Genomic DNA, 23,462 nt, shown 5'->3' on the forward strand with positions numbered 1-23,462 from the left:
CAGGGGAGGTTTAGATTGGACATTAGGAAAAAATTCCTACCTGTCAGGGTGGTCAAATATTGGAATAAATTGCCAAGGGAGGTGGTGGAATCTCCCACTCTGGAGATATTTAAGAACAGGTTAGATAGACATCTGTCAGGGATGGTGTAGGTGGAGCTTAGTCCTGCCTTGAGGGGGGGGAGCTGGACTCGATGACCTCTTGAGGTCCCTTCCAGTCCTATTATTCTATGATTCTATGATTCTATGAAATATGTTAATGTATGAAAGTGCCCTGCAGGGACACCAGATAGCAGTGGGAGTGGGGTGTGGAAGAAAACATTGTCTTCACTCTGAGTTTGTAAGCAACAAGTAGCTAGAGGCAGTTTTATTACGAGCTGCAGCAAGGGAAAAACTGGTTCGGACAGGGGGGGAGTCCCCCCCCTCACCGAGGCAGATCTTCGAATACAAGCAATTATGAAGCAGTTTATATACTGTCTATTAAATATAATAACAATAACAATTAGTCTCCTTCCCATTACAAACACCAATGGCTAACAGTCATTTAGTTCCAACCAGATGCTCCTTATCTCAAGGTCCCTACCAGAGTCAGCATTCTATCCTTATCTCCATATGGAGGCGAGAGGCGAAGGCAGCGTCTAATTACAGATCTCGCGTTGTCAGGCCACAGACTTAGCCTGACTCTTGCTCTCTTGTTAACAAGACCAAGATGGCTGCACACAAATTACCTTATTCCCTTTTCCTGCCTCCACAATCCCCCCTTTTGTGCCCACAGCACAACTATTCCTCCAAACCTTTACCTTCATTAAACATTACACAATTAGCACAAACACAAAAGCTATCTCTACCACCACATCTCTTAGAACAACAATCAAATATGAAACTTTTAATAAGCAAAAGCAATATAATCATTAATATCCTTAATATAATTCTATGATGGGGCTGTTCTATAATTTTAGTAACATCATACAACATATCATAATTAGTAAGCAAATTAGGGAGGGCAGGTACATGCTGATAGTACCTGTCCATAAGCACAGAGACCAGATCAAAGGGAGAAACCCAAACTACTACCACAAGTTTCTCCTTGGCAATATACAACACTTCGCTTCTTTCACTAAGGTCAGTTCTTAGGGTATGTCTAGACTACAGGCTTTTGTCGATGTCAGAGGAGTGGACTTTTCCTCTTTGTTTTCTTGAAACAGTCGTGGTTCAGCATCATGCAGGGGAGAGGTTACCAGCACATCACCTTGTAATATTTTGGTTCTTCTGGTGTCCAGCAGGTAGGAAAGCAGGACCAGAAGAGAGAGGCTTATCAGCAATCGGGGTAGGATCATTTCGAGATGGAGGGATCTTTTTGCAGCGAGAAGCATTGGCCAACAGTCAGTTCTTGGCACTTCACAGCGGTGTTGGTGGTTAGCAAAACTTGGTAAAGGTCTTTCTAGAGCAGTCTTTCGCTGATGGACATACGAGTCTCTATTCTCTGAGCTAAAAACTAGCTAGCTCCTTTGAAACTAAGGTTATTTCCTAGGAATAAAACAAAAACCATAAAAACAATCCCGCGCGGTTGTTTGGTACCAGCTTTATCAAAGTGAGGCTCTTTTGGAATGTGGTTGCCAGGGGAACTAGGGTCACAGTAACTGTTGAACTGTTTTACTTCCTAAGCTGGCTTAATACTTTGAGCTTGTCAGTTCTCAGCAAGATACTATGGACTGCCTCAGTTTACTCCTATAGTTCTTTTCTCTTGACTTTGGGGTTCTCTTTAACCCACCAGGTTAAATACAATTTAAGGGGTTTTAATTTACTCTGGAAGTACGAGTACAGCACCAGCATTATTATAAATGTTAAAATCAAAACTTCCCACATAATTTGGCAAACACTATTTAAATCTATCTTTAAGATATTTCATCGCTTTGCTGGCGCTGCCCATGATTATAGGTTTGACCTCTACTGCCTGGTTGAGTGCTGCAGAGGTAGGTGTTTGGCATGGTCCACAGTGTTTCCTTATCTGTGTGTACCTCAGACGGCCAGCTTCGCTATATCTTTGGGCATTGGCCACTAACTCTTCGATCTTTGCCTGCAGGGCCAGTAAACTCTCCTCTAGGTACTTACTTCCGCCGTGCCACTCAGAATCTCATGTTAGGTTACTTATCACTGCCGAAGTGCGATAGAGCCACATTCCATCAATGGTCAGGATCATCCGGCGAGGGGCTGTTATACACACAGACGGATATGTAGAGGGGCAGGATGGAGTGATCTGTCTGGGTAGTCAAACACCAGTAGGTACCGTTTATTTGGACCAGCTCGATGTTTTTGTTTCTCTGAGACAACCACATCAAACCTAGGCAGATTTGTCATGATGTTAAATGGGCAGGTACATAAAATTTCTTTATCAAAGTGGGTGCAACAATCCCTGGGTATAGGGAGGCTCCTACACCTTCAGAATAAGCGATGCCCTCGATCTATCTATATGCTCCTGCTTTGGTACAGGCAGGGAGGTTACCATTCTGATCTGATCTGAGTGAGGAATCCTCAGAGGGGCCAAAAACAAATGGTTATATTATGGCCTGTCTAGGTGGGCCTTTGGGTCCTCATGGATTCTCTACTTCCTCACTCCCATGGGTAGGCACGGAGGAGATGGGGACTCACCACCATAAGAGCTGGGTGGTCAAAACTATCCTATTCTTCAATACTGGCCTTCTAATTCCTTTAATTTAGTTCCATTAATTAACAATCCAATTAGTCTCTGGTCCAAATATCTGGTTAGGTTTAGTGAAATGGACACAGAGCTGGACAGATCCTTCAAACTATTCAGGATCAATCGGTTGGCTTGGCTGGTGTCTAGGCCTTTACGGGCACTGGATATTACTGCATCTACCAGCCTGGATTCTCATACAATTTCTGGGCTATGACATAAGTGCTGCTGACAGAGTTTCTAGGCCTAAACCAATCTGCGATGGTATCTGCTAAGCCTCTTCGTTGCCTAATCAGGCACTTGCTAATTTGATTAGCCAGTCTAGCACACAGCTGGTCTATACTAGTTTGGAACATCACTAAGGTAAGGACCAGTGACAGTTGTCCTGGTTCTGGGACAGGTCTGTTCATGCACAATTGGGAGGCTCTATTTTGTCTTCAAGGACCTGGTTAATAATATCTAAATGAGGGCAAGTTAGCAATGGCTATTGTTTAACAAATGACAGCTATGCCTCAGGGGTTACCTTTGTCTGGGCTTTAAGTGTTAAGCCTTAGTGGGAGTCAGTAGGTCCAACTTCAGTGGCTTAATGTTAGTGTTTAGCTTCTTTCCTACAATATTCCATACAAACTTTAACTCAGAGGACTGTATATTCTTTGTCCTCATAGTGTTCATGTTGTTACAATAAACAAAATAATTATGTGTGAATGAGGGGAGGCTTAAGGCCATGTATTCCCTATTGCTATTAGTGTGTATTTGTTCTATGTATGTGACTTGAAGGAGGTTACATTGACTAGAGTCACGGTTTCTCTTATAGGACCAAGCATGGTTCACAGATGTTTAATTGTTAATAGGAACCCATGCAATTCCATAATTCTTGAGGCCTTTTAAGGCATCAGGCACCAATGAGTAGCAGGGCAAGTAGCTGTTATTGCAATGGTGAGGTTACTAGTTTCCTCATTGTTGTGGGCATCTTTACTTAAATATGCTGATGTCCACTTGCTCATGTTGTTTCTTATAAATTTCTTATTATCTCTGGCCAAACCACTTTATCGTTGGTGTGCAAATTTACAGAAGCTAAATATTTCATTTGTGTAGCCATTAAAGCAAAACCAATCCGGTGGGGGAGGGGGCTGGTACCCTACTCCCAGTCCTTCTGTTCACGTGATGCACTCCTTGCTTCTTTCTAGTTCCTTTTTTGTTCACTTGTGGAGACATTGTTAACATTCTCCTAGCTTAAACAATTTCCAAACTATTATCTTTTCACTGAATTTTAAAGTTGCCAATTGATTGGGCCTAATTATTAATTTTGTTGGTTTAAATTAATGCTTCTGCTTTACTCAAATTATCTTTTCATTAAAACAATATCCTACACACAACAATATTTGCAATACGTATTACAATTAAGACACACAAGACAAACTTGGACAGAACACAAACTTATTGTGTCATGACACAGAACTATGGTTTTTTGTTGTTGTTTTTCTTCAGCTGGCACCAGCACTTTCTGATGATCTGAAAGACAAGAAAACATTTCTACCTCCGTCGGGGTGGTCCATTATAACTTAAAATACTGCTTAAGATCTGTTAGGGGAATCGGTTACAGTTAGTTCCTTACCACTTCCATGGGCGAGTGAGCTACAACTTTACGAGAACAAGAGCGCTTCATCGGTACTCGTGACCTTCCACTCCCTCGAATTACCTTTAGAGTTGCTAGCCTTCCCCAACAGTGGCATGCCTCAGTTTCCCTCTTGTACCACAGATCAGGCTTAATGTGTGAAGCTATAATGCTTCTCTTTAGCACAAGGTGTTGGTTAGTTATTGTTCCAGCAAGCAAAAAGCTTTTCTTTTCCTGAAAAGAATCATATACAGTGTTACTTATTAAGACTATAGTAATAATAATATTGACATTAAATTTTGTTAAATGGGCGCTTATAAATATTTTGTTTATATTTGGACAATTTACTTGAGGGGACAGGTGTTTTATATTCCTTTGAAATAGCTAGGCAGCTTGTATTCACATATAATGTTGGATTTGAAAGCAAGCTAAAAGTGTTATCAACTCAGCCTTGAACAGAGACACAGTGAAGTTTCAGGGCTTGGATTCTTAAAACAAAGATTTGTTTTCTTAAAGAGTAAATTTAACCTTAAGGATTTAATGTATAGATTTCATTCTTTTATACAGTTAACCAGTTAAGTGTCAATAGAATTCCTTCTTTTCCTTTTGAATATTTAACAAAAGTGTCTGTAGTCAAATAATTAAATTTAATTGTTTCTTTGCCTGGATTATTGAAAAAGGCTGCAAGAAACAAGGAGCCACTTTTTAAAGCAGGTTTCCTTTCATATATTACAACAATCGCTTAATTCTTTCTTATGATCTGTCCTCATTTCTGCTAAATGACTTTTCTTAATGACACATGTTTGTCCAGTATTAATTTGGTAAGGAGGATGAGCTTTCCCATTAGCCTCCACACCTCCTAATTCTTTTCAATAGGTAAATCTAAATGTGTATTATTGCAGTCAGCTATTACTAATTTTAAACTTCTCAGTATAGGGTTTTCATAACATCTATGCTGCAGCAGTTGATCTATGCTGCTGACTCTGGGGTGGATCACTCGACCATGCTCTGTAAGGAGATTTATTTTGCAGAATGTGTCTCCTTGTTAGGGCAGAGTTAGCTTCTAGTGATTACATCTTCAAATTCAATTCCCACTAGTTGGCTTTTAGGGTGGCTTTTAGGTTACGTCTTCCCACGCCCTCAAGCTAATTATAACAGTGTGTGAGGGAAAGGTTTTAACTGTTTATTTTTCTGGACGGCCCCCACTTGTGCGTTGAGAAACATCCTTGGGTAGCCTGCGATTCCAGCTTGAGAGGCTGTAGTTATCTATTTTCCAGCAAGGTCTTGAGAATCTCCTAAAGTTGCTTGGCAGCCTTTTCTTACTCCTGCGTTGTGTTCTGTGTATATGTTTCCAACCAAAATGCCTAGGGCCAATATGGCTTGATGGTCGGCAGGCATTCCTTCCTTGAGAATTTGAAGGAATACTTCCTACAAACTGTTAAGTCTCTTCCAAAACTCAGTGTTTTGCTTTGGATCGGACAGATTTGTAACTAGAGCCTGTTCTTCCAAAGGGCAGATCTGACACCTTTCAATTATCTTCTGTGCCTCCTCTCTATCTTCAGTAATGTGTGGTAAGGGCCCATATAGGGCTGGGCATAGAAAGGAGTAGAGGGGGTAATGTTGGGCCAAATTCCCCCCTAAGCTTGGGAGAGGCTTTGCACTTGCGTGTAAGTTACATTTCTCACTGCAGGGCGGATTTTTGCTTTTCTGAGCTTCAATCTCATCCCTCAGGGCTTTAATTTCTTTCTCCGTCAATTTGTCAAATGCTTACAGGTCCTTGGACCATGATGCACGTACATGTAGTACGCAGGGGTGCTTTTCAGCAGTCTGGGGGGGTATGCTTAGACTGATCCCCATCCATTTTAGTCATTCAGGGGAGTATCCTGTCCACTTCCTGTCTGCTCAGTGGCTTTATAGGAAACTAAATCTACACACTCTAAAGAAGGGGTCTGCTGGGTCTAGAGTGTCAGACCTTATCAGCAGCTCATGAAATCACTCCCTCACATATCTGCTCAGTCTCGAGGTTCGGCTGACCCCCCCTTGCGTTCAGAACTCCTTCGTGGGAGAGCTCTGGTGCGGCTGGAATCAGCTTACTTTTCAGAGACTTGGGCAGCGGCATTCACACTCCACTCATTACATTCATACTCAGCATGCTTTTCACACACAGAAATTTTCCCACTTTTAGATGCATTTCTCATTATGGACCTCATCCATATTTGGGGCGGCAAACAACACTGTTCCCCCCAGGGGCGGCAAACAACACGTTTCCCCCCAGAACCACAGCAGTTCCTAGCACTGCATAAACCTAGGTGCCTTATGTCCGGACGCAATACAACCTTCTTCTTGTACCCGGGGCGGCACCACCAATACTACAGCAGTTCCTAGCACTGCGTAAACTTAGGCTTACTCGGGGATAACAAAACAACTTCCCCGGAACCGTTTTGCGTCTGACCTTGTTGCAGATTCAAGAAGTTCGGCTGGCGTGAGCCCACAAGAAGCAGACGACCTTACAGGCAGTCCTCTTCTACACCCTAGTAGAGATTTCAAAAGGTCTCTTACCTCTCGTTTGGCGCCATGGGGGTGAAGGGGGACGGTCTGCAGCGGCTGTCGCTGTCTTCAATCGGGCGTTGCTATCCGAGTCACAGCACCAAATTGTGGAAGAAAACATTGTCTTCACTATGAGTTTGTAAGCAACAAGTAGCCAGAGGCAGTTTTATTACGAGCTGCAACAAGGGAAAAACTGGTTCGGACAGGGGGGGAGTCCCCCCCCTCACCGAGGCAGATCTTCGAATACAAGCAATTATGAAGCAGTTTATATACTGTCTATTAAATATAATAACAATAACAATTAGTCTCCTTCCCATTACAAACACCAATGGCTAACAGTCATTTAGTTCCACCCAGATGCTCCTTATCTCAAGGTCCCTACCAGAGTCAGTTTTCTATCCTTATCTCCATATGGAGGCGAGAGGCGAAGGCAGCGTCTAATTACAGATCTCGCATTGTCAGGCCACAGACTTAGCCTGACTCTTGCTCTCTTGTTAACAAGACCAAGATGGCTGCACACAAATTCCCTTATTCCCTTTTCCTGCCTCCACAGGGGGTTTCCAAAGATCTCTGATCCAGCTAAAGTGCAGGGTTTTATGTGAGTCTCTTAGTCTGGGGCCCTGGGCTGCTGCCACTAAAGCCTACCCTCTGTGTGTTATCTGGCCCTGACTGGTGGGGGGGGGGGGCATGTGTAGCTCTGCTGGCTGCCCCCTCCTCCTCCATTGGGCTGAAGCCATGTTGCTACATGTGCCGAGGGAAGCTCTGTCCCTGCACTGCCCTCACCTGCAGGATCTGCTCCCGCAGCTCCTATTGGCCAGGAATCTTGGCCAATGGGAGCTGCAAGAGGTGGTGCCTATAAGTACGTGCAGCGTGGCCTGAGCTGATCCACCTGCTTCCCACCCTGAACCCAAAGAGCTGCCCCTGGTTAGTGCCCTGCACCCCAACCTCCTGGCCCAGCTATGAGCCTTCCCCCGCACCCTACCAATGTGTTACTCCCTCACCCCTGTCTCGGCAAAGGTTGGCCCATTCTGACTGACACGTTTCCAAAATGTTCAGTCTGAGTCAGACACCCCACAGGGACCCTTCTGCCCAGATGGTCTGAGTTTGGCAAATTAGTGAGCAAATGAAAAGAAGGTCCTGCCAGGGGGAGCTTCAAGCAACTTTCATAAAGGTCATGTGGCGAGGGTGGGAGGCAATGCATGAGGGGGGACTAGGACTGGTAGCACTGTGATGGTATGCAATACCCTGTACAATACTATCAGAAGTGGATGAGCAGAAACTGGTTTCAAAATTGGTTTCTGCCAGTTTTTATATTGCAGGGAACAATTTTTCCCATGTGTATTTCACACAGGCTACGTCTACACTGGCATGAATTTCCGAAAATGCTTTTAATGGAAAAGTTTTCCGTTAAAAGCATTTTTGGAAAAGCACATCTAGATTGGCAGGATGCTTTTCCACAAAAGCACTTTTTGCGGAAAAGCGTCCGTGGCCAATCTAGACACAGTTTTCCACAAAAAAGCCCCGATCGCCATTTTCGCAATCGGGGCTTTTTTGCGGAAAACAGTACTATGTTGTCTACACTGGCCCTTTCGTGCAAAAGTCTTTCAGAAAAACTATGCAGCGGGTGGCTGTGGGTCCCTGTCATCAGTGTCCCGTCATCCACTCATTTCTTCCCTCCCCTCTGCAACAGCAAACAGCCCATTCATGCCCTTTTTTCCCTTGCTGATTGTCCATGTAGAAGCAATAGCAGCAGGAGCATGGACCCATTGTGGATCTCGTTCTGTATCAAAGCTTTATGATGCTGATACTCGCCTCAGTGCACCGATGTCTGGCATGTGTCCAGAGCCCGTCCAGAGGCCGCTGGAATGCAGGAGAATCTCAGGAGACCATGAACACACTGCTCTGCGACACTCTTGAGCTGTGCAAATTGCAGGTGCCATTGGCATTTGGTCCTCTGGCCCCAGTGGGACACCAGTTCTGGTGCCATAAGACAAGCATAGATGGGTGGGACTGTGCTTGGATCTGGCTTTGAGACAATCAGCAGTGGCTGCAAAACTCTGGATGCATCAGGCCACTTTGCTGGCACTTTGCAAATGGCTTTCCCCTGCCCTGGAGCACAGCAATATCAGAATGAGACCCACCCTAACAGTGGAGAGGCCAGTGGAAATAGCTCTATGGAAGCCTTTAACACCAGAGAGTTGCTGGTCAGGTGGGAATCAGTTTGGAGTGCGGAAAACTGCAGTGGTGGCCGTTGTGATCCAAGTAGTCAAGGTGATTGACGCCCTTCTGATACACAGGACAGTGACTCTGGGATTGTGGAGGACGTATTAGAGGCTCAGGTTCCCTGCCTGTGGTGGGGCAACAGACAGAACACACATCCCCAACTGGCCCCCAACCAACTTGCCCAGGCGTATATAAACCGCCAGGAGTATATCTCAATGGTGTGACAGGACCTAGTGGCTCACAAGGGCTGTTTCACCAACATCACCATGGAATTGTCAGGAAAGGTGCAGGAGGCACACAACATTAGGAACTCCTGTCTCTTCAGAAACATACATTCTGGCACATTCTGACAGACAGGCTGGCTGCGTTTTAGGTTCTGAAAAGCTTCAGGAATTGGAGCTGAACAAGGAAAAGGGGAGTTTGCTCTTTGTCTTGGGCTCAGAGTTAATTCTCGAGACACCAAGTTTTGAGGTCCTCTAGGAACCAAGTGTGATGGATCCATTGGATCAGAGCTAAGTCCCAGCTGAGTCTTACAGGAAGCTATTTAGCCAGATCCCAGAGAGGTCTCACTCTTCCTTCAGAGTCGGTCCCTCAGCCTCACCACCTCCTCAGCTGGGCCTCTGGGCTCCAGCCCCTCCGATTTACACCAAGCTCTTCCCAATGAGTCCACACTGAGATAGGCTCTTGGGATGTAACCTGTGTGCACCTTGGGCTCTAATTCATCCCAACAAATATTTGCTGTGACACAAAACAGCCTTTTCCAAACAGAGCAGGATTTGTTCATCATCTGGCGTCCATCCTTGGCCTTCCCTGTGGGCTGAACGTGGGTGTGAGGTGACGTTCCTATAAGAAAGTCCTGTCCAGGTGCTGTTTATGACCAATGCTGGTCTTGGATTAGGTTTGTGTGTAAATAAATTAAATGCTCTACCCACTGAGCTATTACACTTAGATGTAACCAGACTCTGTGACACTGATTTTTTGTCTTCTGGAAACTAACCTGCAAATTGCTGGAGAGCTGCAACAGCTTGGTAGCAGGGCAGCCTGGTCATTACTTGAGGACTCATAAGGAAAAGATTCCTTTAAATCTAGATCAGCTGAAAGACTCCAAATAATTGTGTTTGTTTTCTGTTTTAGGGAAATATCTCGACGCCATCAGTAAGTTCCTTCCTTTTCCTGGTAGAACCAGTTTTATGTTATGGAAGAGTTTTACATGAATGTGACAATGACAACTTGACAACCCTAAGCAATGCTGCCCATGCTAATTGCATAAGTAGTTACTGAGGTAACAAGGTTGGAAACCAGCACTGTGCTAGTGTCTTAGGGGACACAGAATGGAGGCAGTGAGAGGGAGAGGGTCTGTACATTTGATGCTCATAGCAGAAAATGCCTCCCTATAAAGAATGTCAGAGAAGGGCAGGTGGCAACTCAGGAGAGACATAAAGATGGGATCACTGGGGTCAGAGTCATGTACAGTCAATGCCCACAACCTCGGATTGTTGGCACTTCGTGACTCAGAATTGTGACCTTTTGCCAGACTCCAGGCCAGAACGCTGGTCACAGGGAGACCTCTGGACTCCTTCTGTCTTTCCTTGTTGAGCTGACACAGCTCACACCCCTCACACAGCTGCACCAGTGTGAAAAGTGACTTGCACTCGGATGGCTTATCCTGTGTCCGGTCCCTAGGCCTGTATTGATGCAAAACAATGCCCAGGAGATCAACCTCAGTGATCAGTAGTTTGAGGGCCTGTGTTTGTTAACTTCACTCAAGAGATTTTACAGCCTGGCCTTCTTTCTCTTTATTATTTAGGTAAACTTCTCACAGAGCTAGGTAAGGACTGCGTTTTATTCCTCTCTCTGGTGCCGTCTTTTCTGTGATAGTGAAGCTGATTGATTCTGCATTTGTCTGGCTTAATTCTTATCCCCATCTGTGTGTTGACTTTCAGAGTGGAGAAGAGCCCTACTTGATGCAAGTAATTACAACAAATGTTTACTCAATGGGTGACTCTGCTCTGTCACTGTATAAAAAGTTGAAAATATAATAAACAAAATAGACTATTTTCCTGGTGGGAAAAGAGAAGGTGCTGAGGCTCGAAGGAGGAAGAGGAAGAGAAACAGCAAAGCATGTCCTGGTCACAAAGGGTATGTTGACACTACCACCGTAGTTCGAACTAGGATGGTTAATATAGTCATACAAACTTGCAAATGAAGCCCGGGATTTGAATTTCCCAGGCTTCATTTGCATGTTGCCGGGCGCCGCCATTTTTAAATGTCCGCTAGTGCGGACTCCGTGCCCGCGGCTACATGCGGCATGAACTAGATAGTTCGGACTAGGCTTCCACGAGGAGTAATGGTAGTTTGAACTAGGAAGCCTAGTTCGAACTACCTAGTTCGTGCCCCGTGTAGCCGTGCTGCACGGGGTTCGAACGAGCGGGGTTTTAAAAATGGCGGCGCCCCGCTTATGCAAATGAAGCCCAGGAAATTCAAATCCCGGGCTTCATTTGCAAGTGCGGTATGCCTACATTACCCCACTAGTTCGAACTAGTGGGGTAGTGTAGACATACCCTGAGGCAGGAATAGGGTTACCAGGTAGTCTTAAAAAAAGTACTCGACACACTTTATGGGGGGGGAGGGGAACCAGCCGAGAGGGGAGTGGGGCTGACTGGGAGGAAGGAGGGGGCTGGGAAGCAGAGCTGACAGGGGGGGCAGTGGGGCTGGCTGGGAGATTGGGGGGGGGTGACAGGAAACAGAGCTGGTTTGTAGGGGGGTGCTCAGGGCGGAGTGGGGCTGGCCAGGAGATGTTGGGGGGTGGATAGGCCTGGCGGGAGCAGGGCTGGCCAGAGGAACTCAGGAGAAGGAGGGAAGAACTGGATGCCGGAAGCAGGACTGGAAGGTGCAGCAGGGTTGGCCATGGAAGATTGTGAGGAGAAGAATTGTGGGGAGGGATAGCTCAGTGGTTTGAGCATTGGCCTGCTAAACACAGGATTGTGAGCTCAATCTCTGAGGAGGCCATTTAGGGCAAACATTTGTTAGGATTAGTACTTGGTCCTGCTGTGAAGGTCCCTTCCGCTTCTAGGAGATAGGCATCTCCATTAATTTATTTATTTTTATTTTATAAGTGGGGAAGAACCAACTGGCTTGCCGGAGGGAAAGCGAATCAGTCAGCTCCCGTCCCATGCAGGGTCCTGCTGAAGCTCAAGTCAGTCTGGCTGCGGCTCCACCAGGCACTTGACAGCGCTCAGGAGCACGGACAGACCTTCCCCACCTCCTCAGATGCTACCAGGGCTCCCAGCCCTGATCGCATCCCACCTCACAGCCACTCTCCCCGCCCTCACCTGGCTTCCATCGGGCACCCAACCGGAAAACCAGAAAATACCGGATATTGCACGTAACTGGTATTTTCTGGATGTTTTTAACCAGAGAGAGGGCTCAAAAACTGGACTGTCTGGTAGAAAACCAGACACCTGTCAACCCTAGGCAAGAAATGCAACTCAAAGCTGCCTTGGCCAGTATGCCTATAACAGGAAGGGGTGGGAGGGCCGAAGGAAGGAGGGTTGCCAGGTGTCCAGTTTTGAACCAGACAGTCTGGTATTTGAGCTTTATGTCTGGGAAACAAATTGAGAAAATACTGGACATAGAAATGTCCGGTATTTTCTAATTAAGTTTTATTATTATCATGGGTATCAGCACCAAGTTGCGTACTGTGTGTCTGGTAGACATACTCATACTGCATGAGTGTGTCTACCAGTCAGGCAATACACAGCTACACAGTAGAGAGGAGGGGGTGGGGGTGAGACCATGCATGGGATGGGCAGCACCTTGGGATCTCCATATGCCTTGGCCAGTCCTGCCCCCTGCCTGCTAGTTCCCCACCGGCCAGCCCCGCTCCCCACGACCTCCTCCCAGCCAGCCCCACTCTCCTCCCAGACACTCCCCCACCCCCGATCTGAAATCAAGTGTGTCCAGTGTTTTTTTCAAAACATCTGGTAACCCTTCTAGCCGTACCCTCACTGGGTTGAGACAGGATGTGGGGGCTCTGGGGTAGGTATGAGGGATTTGGGGGTGGGAAGGGATGAGAGGTGAGAGCTCTGGGAGGGAATTTGGATACAGGAGGAGGTGGAGAAGGGGATGCTGGCTCAGGGAGGGGGCTCCAGGCTGGGGAGTGTTGGGGTCAGGTGGAGGGTTGAGGTGCTGAGCAAGCCACAGGCTTGTGGATGTGAGGGTGCAGGAATTTGAGTTGGGGTATGTGAGGGGCTCAGGGCAGGGAGGCTGGGAGTATGACAGGCTCTGAGCACAGTGACTTGCAGTTTGTGGATGGTGCAGGAGTGTTGTGGCAGAAAACTGAAGATGTGGGTCTGCAGGAGTTTGGGGATGTGAGAGGCTCAGGACAGGGAGTTCCAGTGTATGATAGGCTCAGATTTGGGGTGCGAGTACAGGAGATTTATGATGCTGCGGCCAAATGGGAGCTTGTTGGCCAGGCTTCATTTTTAAATAAAATATTCTGTTACACAAAAAAATTCATCATTCTCTTTATTTATGAGAGGAGCAGGGAACCTGACCCACAGAAAAGTCAGTTGGGACCACACAAGTGAGATGAAAAAAACCCAACCCCTCCAAAAAAAAACCAAGTCTTACAAATGTAGCCCCAACTTTGCTGGAGGGGGTAGCATACAGGTGCAGGTGGATGCTGGGGCAGCAGACAGAGTGCTGGTGGAGACAGAGGACAGGATGCAGGGGCCAGAGACAGGGTGCTGGTGGGGCAGGGAACAGGTGGCAGGGTGCTGGGGGAGAGGACAGGTTGCAGACACTGTAGATGAAACCAAGCCCCTCTCTGCAAGGCTAGGTCGGTGTGTGGGGAACGGGCCAGGGCTGCTGCTCCATGATGGGCAAGGCCAAGGCGCATGGTCCCTGGGCTACATCTTCACCGCGCCCCTCCATACACATAAGGGGACCATGATGGCACTCACATGTGGAGCCCTCCCCGGCCTCAGACGACACAGCTGTTGTGCTCTGTAGGGGTGTGTCTAAACTACATGGCTCCGTCGACGAGCCATGTAGATTAGACAAATCGGCAGAGGGAAATGAAGCGGCGATTTAAATAATCGCGGCTTCATTTAAATTGAAATGGCTGCCACGCTGAGCCAACAAAAATCTGATCAGCTGTTTGTCAGCTCAGCGCGCTAGTCTGGATGCTCCCGCGCAGACCTGAAAACCCTTTATCAACCTCCCCATTATGCCTCGTGGGATGAGGTTTACCGGGGAGGTCGATAAAGGGCTTTCATGTCGACAGGGGAGCGTCCAGACTGCCCCGAACTGCCGACAAACAGCTGATCGGCAGAGCGGGGCAGCCATTTAAATTTAAATGAAGCCGTGATTATTTAAATTGCGGCTTCATTTCCCTCTACCGAATAAACAAATCTACACGGCTCCGTCGACGGAGCCATGTAGTCTAGATGTACCCTAGGATGCCTCGGAGGTCCTGGGTCCTGGGCAGGCTCCCTGCAGGCTCCTGCGGCTCCTGGCTGTCGTCCTCGTCTTCCTCCATTTCAGGGACGAGGCCCTCTGCCCCGGGATCGATCACCACCCGGGGGGCATGGACTGTGTGAGCTCCCAGAAAGCGGACCAGGGCCTCAAAGTGTGGGCAGGCGTCTGGGTCGGGCACTGGTTGGGAGGCCCTTGATCTTGCAGCGGACCTACTCCTGGGTCTGCATGCGGCCTCTGGTGGCGAGGCTGGCAGCCATGCAGCTGTAGACGCCCGCATTCCTGTGCCTAGTGTGGAGATCGTGGGCATTGGAGGCCTCCTCCCAAACCTCGATGAGGTCCATGATCTCCGCACTAGACCAGGCGGGATCCCATCTCTTGCAGCCCCGGGCAGGCTCCTGGGAGCCGCCAGCCTGGTCCCGGGAAGAGGGGGAGGGCTGGGTGGCAGCGGGTGGCTGGCTCATGCTTTTCAAAGTGCAGGGTCTGCTGGCTGGGTGCTGGCAGGCTTGCAACTGGCACAGGCACCGTGGCCAGATTGTGCCCCTTTAAGGGCTCTGGGGCTGGGAGGGGGGCAGAAGAGTTTCCCAGGGAAGGGCTGGAGGCCAGCTAATTCGAAATAAGTGGTTACACAGCTTTTATTTCGAATTAGCTATTTTGAATTAGGCGTTATTCCTCATAGAATGAGCTTTACCTAATTTGAAATAAGTGCTCCACTATTTTGAATTAATTTTGAAATAGCGGTTTGTATGTGTAGACTGCTATTAGAGGTAATTCGAAATAAGGGCTGTTATTTTGAATTAACTCTCTAGTGTAGACATACCCACAATCATGCCCAAACTATTTTGCTAGTGCTGCAGCTGGGGAGAATGGTTTAATTTCAATTATTAAACAGATTAAGTGTTTTAACTTTCTCATGTTAGGTTATCAAACTTCATTTTAAATAAAGTGAAATATTAATTTGTGCAATACAAAAGGTCTCAATGTTTTCTTTACTCACGGCAGGGGTAGGCAACCTTTTCTGGATCAGGGGCCACTGACCCACAGAGTAATCAGATGGGAAACACACAAGTGAGAAACAAAAACACTCCTCCCAAAACCCCAACCCTCACTTCTGTGGCCCCCACTGAGACACTTCACTCCTTTGGCAGTCCAGCCCCAAGAGGAGAGGGGAAGGGACAGGGAGGACTGAGGTCCAGGGCTTCCCATAGGCTAGATTTGCTTTCTGAGGAATTTTATGGACCCCTTAGGTTCTAAAGTGGGGACAGAAATAAGGGGTTCAGTGTGTGAGAGGGCTGCCAATGCTCAGGATAGGGATGAGATGCAGTATCTAGGAGGGAGGTGGGAATGGAAGGGGGCGAGTTTGCGAGGTCTGGGTGAAACTGCCTCTTCAGTCCAACTGCCTACCCCAAAATCAGCTTACAGCCCCTCTGGCACTCCAGATCCCTTAATCTAAGACCAGAGCCTGCACCCCAACCCTTTGCCCTAGCCTGATGAAAGTCAGTGTGGATAGGTAAGGGTATGTCTATACTACAAAGATAATTCAAACTAATAGCCGTTAGTTCAAATTAACTTTCATAGGCGCTACACATGCAAACCGCTGGTTTGAATTTAAATCGAACTAGTGGAGCGCTTAATTCGAACTAGGTAAACCTCATTCTACGAGGACTAACACCTAGTTCGAATTAAGTAGTTCGAATTAAGGGCTGTGCAGCCACTTAATTAGAACTAGTGGGAGGCTAGCCCTGCCCAGCTTGCCCTGGTGGCCACTCTGGGCACCACCAGGGAAACTCGTCTGCCCCCCTCCCGGCCCCGGAGCCCTTAAAGGGGCACGGTCTGACTACGGTGCCTGTGCCAGGTGCAAGCCTGCCAGCACCCAGCCAGCAGACCCTGCACCTGGCACACGATGAGCCTGCCACCCGCTGCCACCCAGCCCTCCGCCTCTTCCCGGGACCAGGCTGGCGGCTCCCAGGAGCCTACCTGGGGCCACTAGAGGTGAGCACCTACCTGGACTAGTGCGGAGATCGTGGACCTCATTGAGGTTTGGGCGGAGGCCTCCAACATCCACAATCTTCACACTAGCCACAGGATAGCTGCCAGCCTGGTCACCAAAGGCCACATGTGAACCCATGGGTATGTTTGCATGAAAATCAAGTTGGTCCAGTGAGACCTCCGACCCTGAGCCCTGAGCTTAGAACATAAGAACATAAGAATGGGCGTACTGGGTCAGACCAAAGGTCCATCTAGCAGCAGTCAATACCAGGTACCCCAGAGGGGATGGACTGAAGGCAATGATCAAGCCATTTGTCTCATGCCATCCATCTCCAGCCTTCCACAAACAGAGGCCAGGGACACCACTCCTACCCCCTGGCTAATAGCACTCCATGAACCCAACCTCCATGAATTTATCTAACTTCTCCTTAAACTCTGTTACAGTTCTAGCCTTCACGGCCTCCTGTGGCAAGGAGTTCCACAGGTTGACTATTTGCTTTGTGAAGAAGAATTTTTGCCTATTAGTTTTAAACCTGCTGCCCATTAATTTCATTTGGTGTCTTCTAGTCCTGATATTATGGGAACTAATGAAGAACTTTTCTTTATTCACCCTCTCCACACCACTCATGATTTTATAGACCTCTACCATATCCCCCCTCAGTCTCTTCTTTTCTAAGCTGAAAAGTCCCAGTCTCTTTAACCTCTCTTCATATGGGACCTGTTCCAAATCCCTGATCATTTTAGTTGCTCTTTTCTGAATCCTTTCCAAGGCCAAAATATCTTTTTTTAAGGTGAGGAGACCACATCTGTACATAGTACTAATGATACGGCGTACCATAGTTTTATACTTCCCCATCTCCTTCTTCCGCAGGCTTCCCCCTTCCAGCTGCCTCCTCCCAGGTTTCCCCCTCCCCTCTCCCAACTCCTTTTCCGAGTCTCCCCAGAGGTTTATCCCCCCCCCCCAAGTTTTGTTAAAGAGAGTTTCTATTTTTGAACACACGTGCCCTTTATTTTGTACATCAGGAAGGGGGGCTAGGGAGGGGTAAGTGGAAGGAGGTGAGGGAGGAATAGGGTACGAGCCCCTGATAGGGAGGACTGGGGTGGCTCTGCAGGCTCCTTGGGGTGGAAGCTCTCCTGCAGGGCCTCTTCGATCCTGACAGCCCCCCAATTAACCCTCCTGGATGGCAGCCTGTGGAAAGTGCAGCCGGTCTGATGGCCGAGTGCTGTGATGTGCCCAGTGTGGGTACTCCGGGCACTCCAAGCCAGGACTGCTTTGCAAGCGGGGCACCCCTGAGAACAGTCTGTCCGGGGTGGGGGTCAGGTCCCTTTAAGTACAGCCCTCGGCTAGCCTGAGGCAGCAGCTCCACGCTCTACGTCCTCATCTGATGCCCTGCCGGCACTGCTTCCGGCCATCCTTAACCCCGGTTCAGGGTCCACTTAATGTGGACATGCTAGTTTGAATTAGCAAAACGCTAATTCGAACTAGTTTTTTAGTCTGGATGCGTTAGTTCGAATTAGCTTAGTTCAAATTAACTAATTCGAACTAAGTTAGTTCGAATTAGCACTGTAGTGTAGACATACCCTAAGACAGGACAGCTTTGCTGTCCCTCATCGAGTTAGACAAGCAAGAGGGGAACCCTGAGAATTGTCTATCTGGGGTGGGGGTTGGGTCCCTTTAAGCACAGCCCTTGGCTAGCCTGAGGCAACAGCCCCACATGCTAAGTCCTAATCTGATGCCCTGCCCGCACTGCTTCCAGCCAGCCTTCACTTCTGTTCAGGGTCCAGTCAATGTGGACATGCTAGTTTGAATTAGCAAGTATTTGCGCAAAATCATGCCAGTCTAGACGTAGGCTAAGAGAGGGAGAATGGATTGAGCAGGAGTGGGTTCTCAGAGAATTGGAGGGATGGAGGCAGGACAAGGGTGTTTATATTTGAGGTAGATCTTGGATTGCACTTAAATTCAAAAAGTGATCTCGTGCTTAAAAAGGTTTGAGACCATTGGTATAAAGCTTCCCTGCAATCCTAAAACCCTAGATTTCGGGGATAAATAGCCAGCACCAAGTGTTTTTGAACCCACAAACAGGGGTGGACACTTGAAACCAGCCCCAGGGCACCCCAAGCTCTTTTCCCCAGAGATCCTGAAAAAGAAAACACAGGCTGCAGTCTGAAGCTGCCATCCCCTAGTCAGAGGCATGCAGATCCCACATGCAGAACGCAGAACTGAACCAATACCAAGTGAATAGAAAAGAAAGAACTTTTATTATCATAATAATAGTCGTGTTACAAGCATAGTTGGATTGGCTAGGTGGTAAGAGCCACCAATTAATAACCTCATGGGGAATTTTCCCCTGGGAGCAAAACTTAGTTACCAAAGAGAGGAAACCCCATGTCTAAATGCAGATATCAGATTCCCATTCCCAAACCACAAATCAATGAAACCTAATGGATTTATCTAAACTTTGCCCTACTTACACATGGTGAAGAGTCTTTTCTTGGAGACAGACACATTGTCTGTCCCCTCAGTATCTGGAGAGCAAACTGGCCCAGAGACAAAAAAGGAAAAACCACAAAATTCTGTTGCCTGAGTTTGAAATTTCTATCTGCATTTCAATTGGCTGACTGCTACCTGGCTAGGTGCAGTTAACTCCTTAGTGCCCAGGCTGCTTGTCATCCTTCATGATCATGACAGGTGTGAAATGATAAGGCAAGACAGACCTGCACCTCCCTGCACTTGCAATGATTGGAAAAGGGTGGAGGCCAGACTGGAGAACAATGGGACCTGTGAGGTGGGCTCATTGAAAAAAGACTGGACCTGTGGATGCCTTGGGAGTCAGCAGCAAGCATCTACTTTTGGAAGCTGTGTGATGGGTTGAAGCAACCTTGCACTGAACTCACAGGGCTCAGCCAGGGATACCTGACTGCAGAGGCCCTGCCCCCTCCGCCCTACCGAGCATGCCCAGGCTATAGCTTGGCTATAAAAGCCTGGGAAGAGGCTCTGTCTGGGCTGGTGGGAAGGACTTGGTGGGGAGCTCCTGACCAGCAGCCACTAGCGACCCCAGGAGAAGCCAGGGGAGACACCGGGATCAAGCGGGATGTCACAGGGGTCATCCCCAGAGGAGAAGTTTCCCTTGTGAATGCGGAGGACCCTATGAGCATGTAGGAAGGGGCCCTGTTGGACTTGGACCAGGGAGGAAGTGACCCAGGGCAGGGACAGGAGCAGCCTCTCCCATGCTGGGAACCTCAGCACGTTGTAATGGGATTTTCCTGCCGAGGGATTGGTGGGCCATCCTGCCACTCACAGGGCGCTGAGCTGGGACCTGGTGGAGTAGGGTGGGCTGAGGTCCCCTACCAGGGGGCAGTCTCATCATACCCATGACCTGCCAACACAACTCTTGCCTTAAAGGGCCATCCAGGGACTTTGCTTATTGACTTGGGCCAGTGGGCCCTGCGTGAATGGGACTTGACATAGGACTCCAGGGCTTATCCATGCCCACCAGAGGGGACAGGAGAGGACGCCCCATGATAGTCCCTCTTTGAAGGTGAATGGGGCGGCATTAAGACAACACCCAGAAGGTGCCACAGATGAATAACTGCATATGCATATGATGACCCAGATTATGTGGATGCATGTGATGACTGATGGTGGAGAGCTGCATTAGGGAAGACACTAGACATCTAAGGCATCTTGCAGTCAACATTGGAGCATTGATCTGGCTCCAACCCTCCTGCACTTAACTCAGTGGCCACTGGAGTAAGGGGAGCAACTATTGGTAATAAGAAGACAGGGTGTGTGTGTGTGTGTGTGTGTGTGTGTGTGTGTTATATCACATGCATATGGTGTTGACTGATATATGTGTGTATTAACAGTAAAGGTGGCATTTTGCCTCCTCCTCCCCCCAAAGCAAAGATCCTATGCAGTACTTTTCAGTACAGCACAACCACCCTCCCCCAGAGCCAGACCCCCCAACACGCCCCATCCCAATGCACTTACCCCGTCCCAGAGCCAGGCACCCCCAGTGCCAGGAGCACCCCCTCAATCAAATCTTCCCATCCCTTGCAAAGCCAGGCACCAGAGGAATGGGACAGGGTAAGGATAGGAAACCTTACCTTTAAAGTCGCCACTTCTGCCACCCAGCTGGGCTGCCTCGGTTCAGTGTGTAGAGGGAGGCAGCATGTGGCCAGCTCCCGGGTCTCCACTCAAATATCACAAATCATGGGTAGCATGAATGGTTAGCGTGAGTGAATCAACAGGAAGAGAGGCCATGCTGAGGTCCAGGGAAGAGCCCTGGAGGATTATGGACGTGTTTACAACTTTAAGAAAAAGGTCTGAGTAAGATAAGAGACTCTGTGTGCTGAGGCAGCATTTCCCAATAAGAGAAAGGAACAAGGGAAGAATCTAACCAAGGACAGACCATTGTTTCTCACTCGTGGTGAGGCAAGAAAATTGGGAGATACAAAAACCAGGGCTGTGTCAACACTGGCATGAATTTCCGGAAATGCTTAAAACAGAATAGTTTTTGTTATAAGTATTTCCGGAAAAAGAGCATCTACATTGGCAGGCTGCTTTTCCGGAAAAGCCCTTGTCATTTTCACGATCGGGGCTTTTTTCCAGAAAAGACTACTGGGCTGTCTACACTGGCCCTTTTCCGGAACAGTGTTCTGGAATAAGGACTTATGCGCAAGCGGGAGCAGTGTAGCTTTTCCGGAATAGCGGCTGATTTTGTACAGTAGAGCGTCGTTGCTTTTCCGGAAATTCAAGGGCCAGAGTAGACAGCTCGCAGCTTATTCTGGAAAAGCGGCTGATTTTCCGGAATAAGTGGCCAGTGTAGACACAGCCCAGGTGTTTCTGGATCAGTTGTGGACACACCAGTAAGGAAAAGGGGGTGTCACTAACAGACATCACCCCACCTGGACTGTGAGCAACCAGTGGATGGCATCCCACCGGCCTGGCCCCTGCCGAGGGGATATATACCACACCATTTTGCCTCATGAATTGGAGTCCATTGATTCAGCATATTGGGGTGATGTGCAAGTCGGACTTCCACCTCAACCAAATTAACCAACATTACCTAGGTCTGGCCAGCCCCAAAGGGTGAGAGTGTATGTGCATTGGAGTGTGGGTTAATTTAGCAGCCGAATTCTTAATTCAATTTAGGTTAAGAATTAGATTTAGATTAAGTATTTAATTTAATTATTGCTTGAAAGCCTATTAATGACTTTCAGGCTCTGTCTAGACTGCATCCTTTTTCGTAAAAGGGATGCAAATTAGACACATTGCAATTGCAAATGATGCGGGGATTTAAATCCCCCCCGCTTCATTTCCATAAACATGGCAAAATAAGGAATAAGGGACCTTTCGGAAAAGGCTTTATTTTCTGAAAGATCCCCGTCTAGACTGGCGCTTTTTTCCGGCAAAGCCCTGAGCCGGAAAAAAGCGGCAGCCATGTTTATGCAAATGAAGCGGGGGGAATTAAAATCCCCGCTTCATTTGCAATTGCGATGTGTCCAATTTGCATCCCTTTTACGGAAAATGGATGCAGTCTAGACACAGCCTCACTGTTTTAATTATTTATGTACTCAATATACATACAGAGCTTTTAAAATTTGTTCCTGAATTGCTTGCAGTAAAACTTGTTAAAGGTACAAATTGTTCACTGTGGGTCTCTTGTTCTGTGAGTCAGTGCCCTCTTGTGACAAAAGCATCACATGGTCCAGAGCAGCATGCACTCTGGTCCCACGTCAGCCCAGCACCCCCCTAGCATGGTACCGGAGGACAACTGCGCCCCCTTACACCCTGCCACTCCCTCTTCGCTAGTCTCTGCAATCACTTCCCATTCTGGTATGCGTGAAACTGATTGTTCCTTCCTAAGTGGAGCACTTTGCATTTGGCCTTATTAAACAGCATTATTTTTCCTGGCACAGAAGTTAAACTGACTGGTCTGTAGTTTCTAGGTTCTTCTCATTTCCCTTTTTATAGATGGGCCCTAGATTTTCCCTACTCCAGTCTTCTGGAATCACTCCCCACTTCCCTGACTTTTCAGAGATGAGAACTAAAGGCTGACCTAGCTCCTCGCTCAGCTCCGTGACTAGTCTAGGCCAGTGTTTCTCAACCTTTATTTATAAAGTAACTCTTAAAAAAAAAAAAGTACCCTCAACCCGCCCCCGCCACCTAATGCGCCCAGCCCTCCCCCAGAACCAAGCACCCCTAGACCCACTGCTCTAAACCAATGCCCCTCCCCTCCCCCAGAGCCAAGGCACCAAGGTAACCTGACCTTTGAAGTGCCCGCTTCTGCTGCCCAGCCCTGCCTCAGTGGCTTGTCTGCAAGGAGCAAGTGGCCTCCCAGCACCAGGCTCACCCCATGGGCCTGTGCATTCCCACCCCAGCCTGCTGGCCCCCTAGTGTGGTGTCTAGGAGCAACTGCCCACCCTACCCCCTTGCTACACCACTGATGTGGAGCAAAGCTTATTGTGCCACGTCACTGCCTTTGAGCTCCTCTCCACAGCACCACCAGAAAGGAGCCATGGGGATGCATTGTACTGAGCTGCTGGTAGAGGTCGGGGTAATGTTGCATGCACAGGAGCAGTTGTCAGTGTCCAGCCGTGACACATGTCACCACCCTCTCTCTGCTCTCCTTTGCAGGGCCAAATCCCAGACATTCTTTTGCCAAATTTCACTTGTGTTGAGGTACCCCCGACTTCTCTTGTGTACCCCTAAGGGTACTCGTACCACTGGCTGAGAAACACCGGTCTAGGATGCATTTCAAGAAGCCTGGGTAACCTGCAGACATCTCACTTTTCTAAGTGGTTTTTAACTTGTTTTCCTATTTTAACTATTTCCTGTCTATCCCTATCCTATTTCCACTGGCATTCATTAGAAGGACTTAAGGCTCACAAAACTAAAGCATCCCTGAGGGAAGC

At 48.0% G+C, this 23,462-nt stretch overlaps 1 long non-coding RNA gene across 1 annotated transcript; it reads right to left on the reverse strand.

Moving 5' to 3' along the window:
• Positions 1 to 341: 341 nt before the first annotated feature.
• Positions 342 to 7,178, reverse strand: LOC142823221 (uncharacterized). The gene is made up of 3 exons (XR_012898511.1): positions 6,867 to 7,178; positions 4,308 to 4,541; positions 342 to 4,204 (listed from the first exon to the last, which is right to left on the reverse strand). It is a non-coding gene; the product is annotated as an uncharacterized LOC142823221 (long non-coding RNA).
• Between the last annotated feature and the right edge of the window lie 16,284 nt (positions 7,179 to 23,462).

This window comes from Pelodiscus sinensis, chromosome 32 (assembly GCF_049634645.1).
Source record: "Pelodiscus sinensis isolate JC-2024 chromosome 32, ASM4963464v1, whole genome shotgun sequence".
NCBI lineage: Eukaryota > Metazoa > Chordata > Testudines > Trionychidae > Pelodiscus > Pelodiscus sinensis.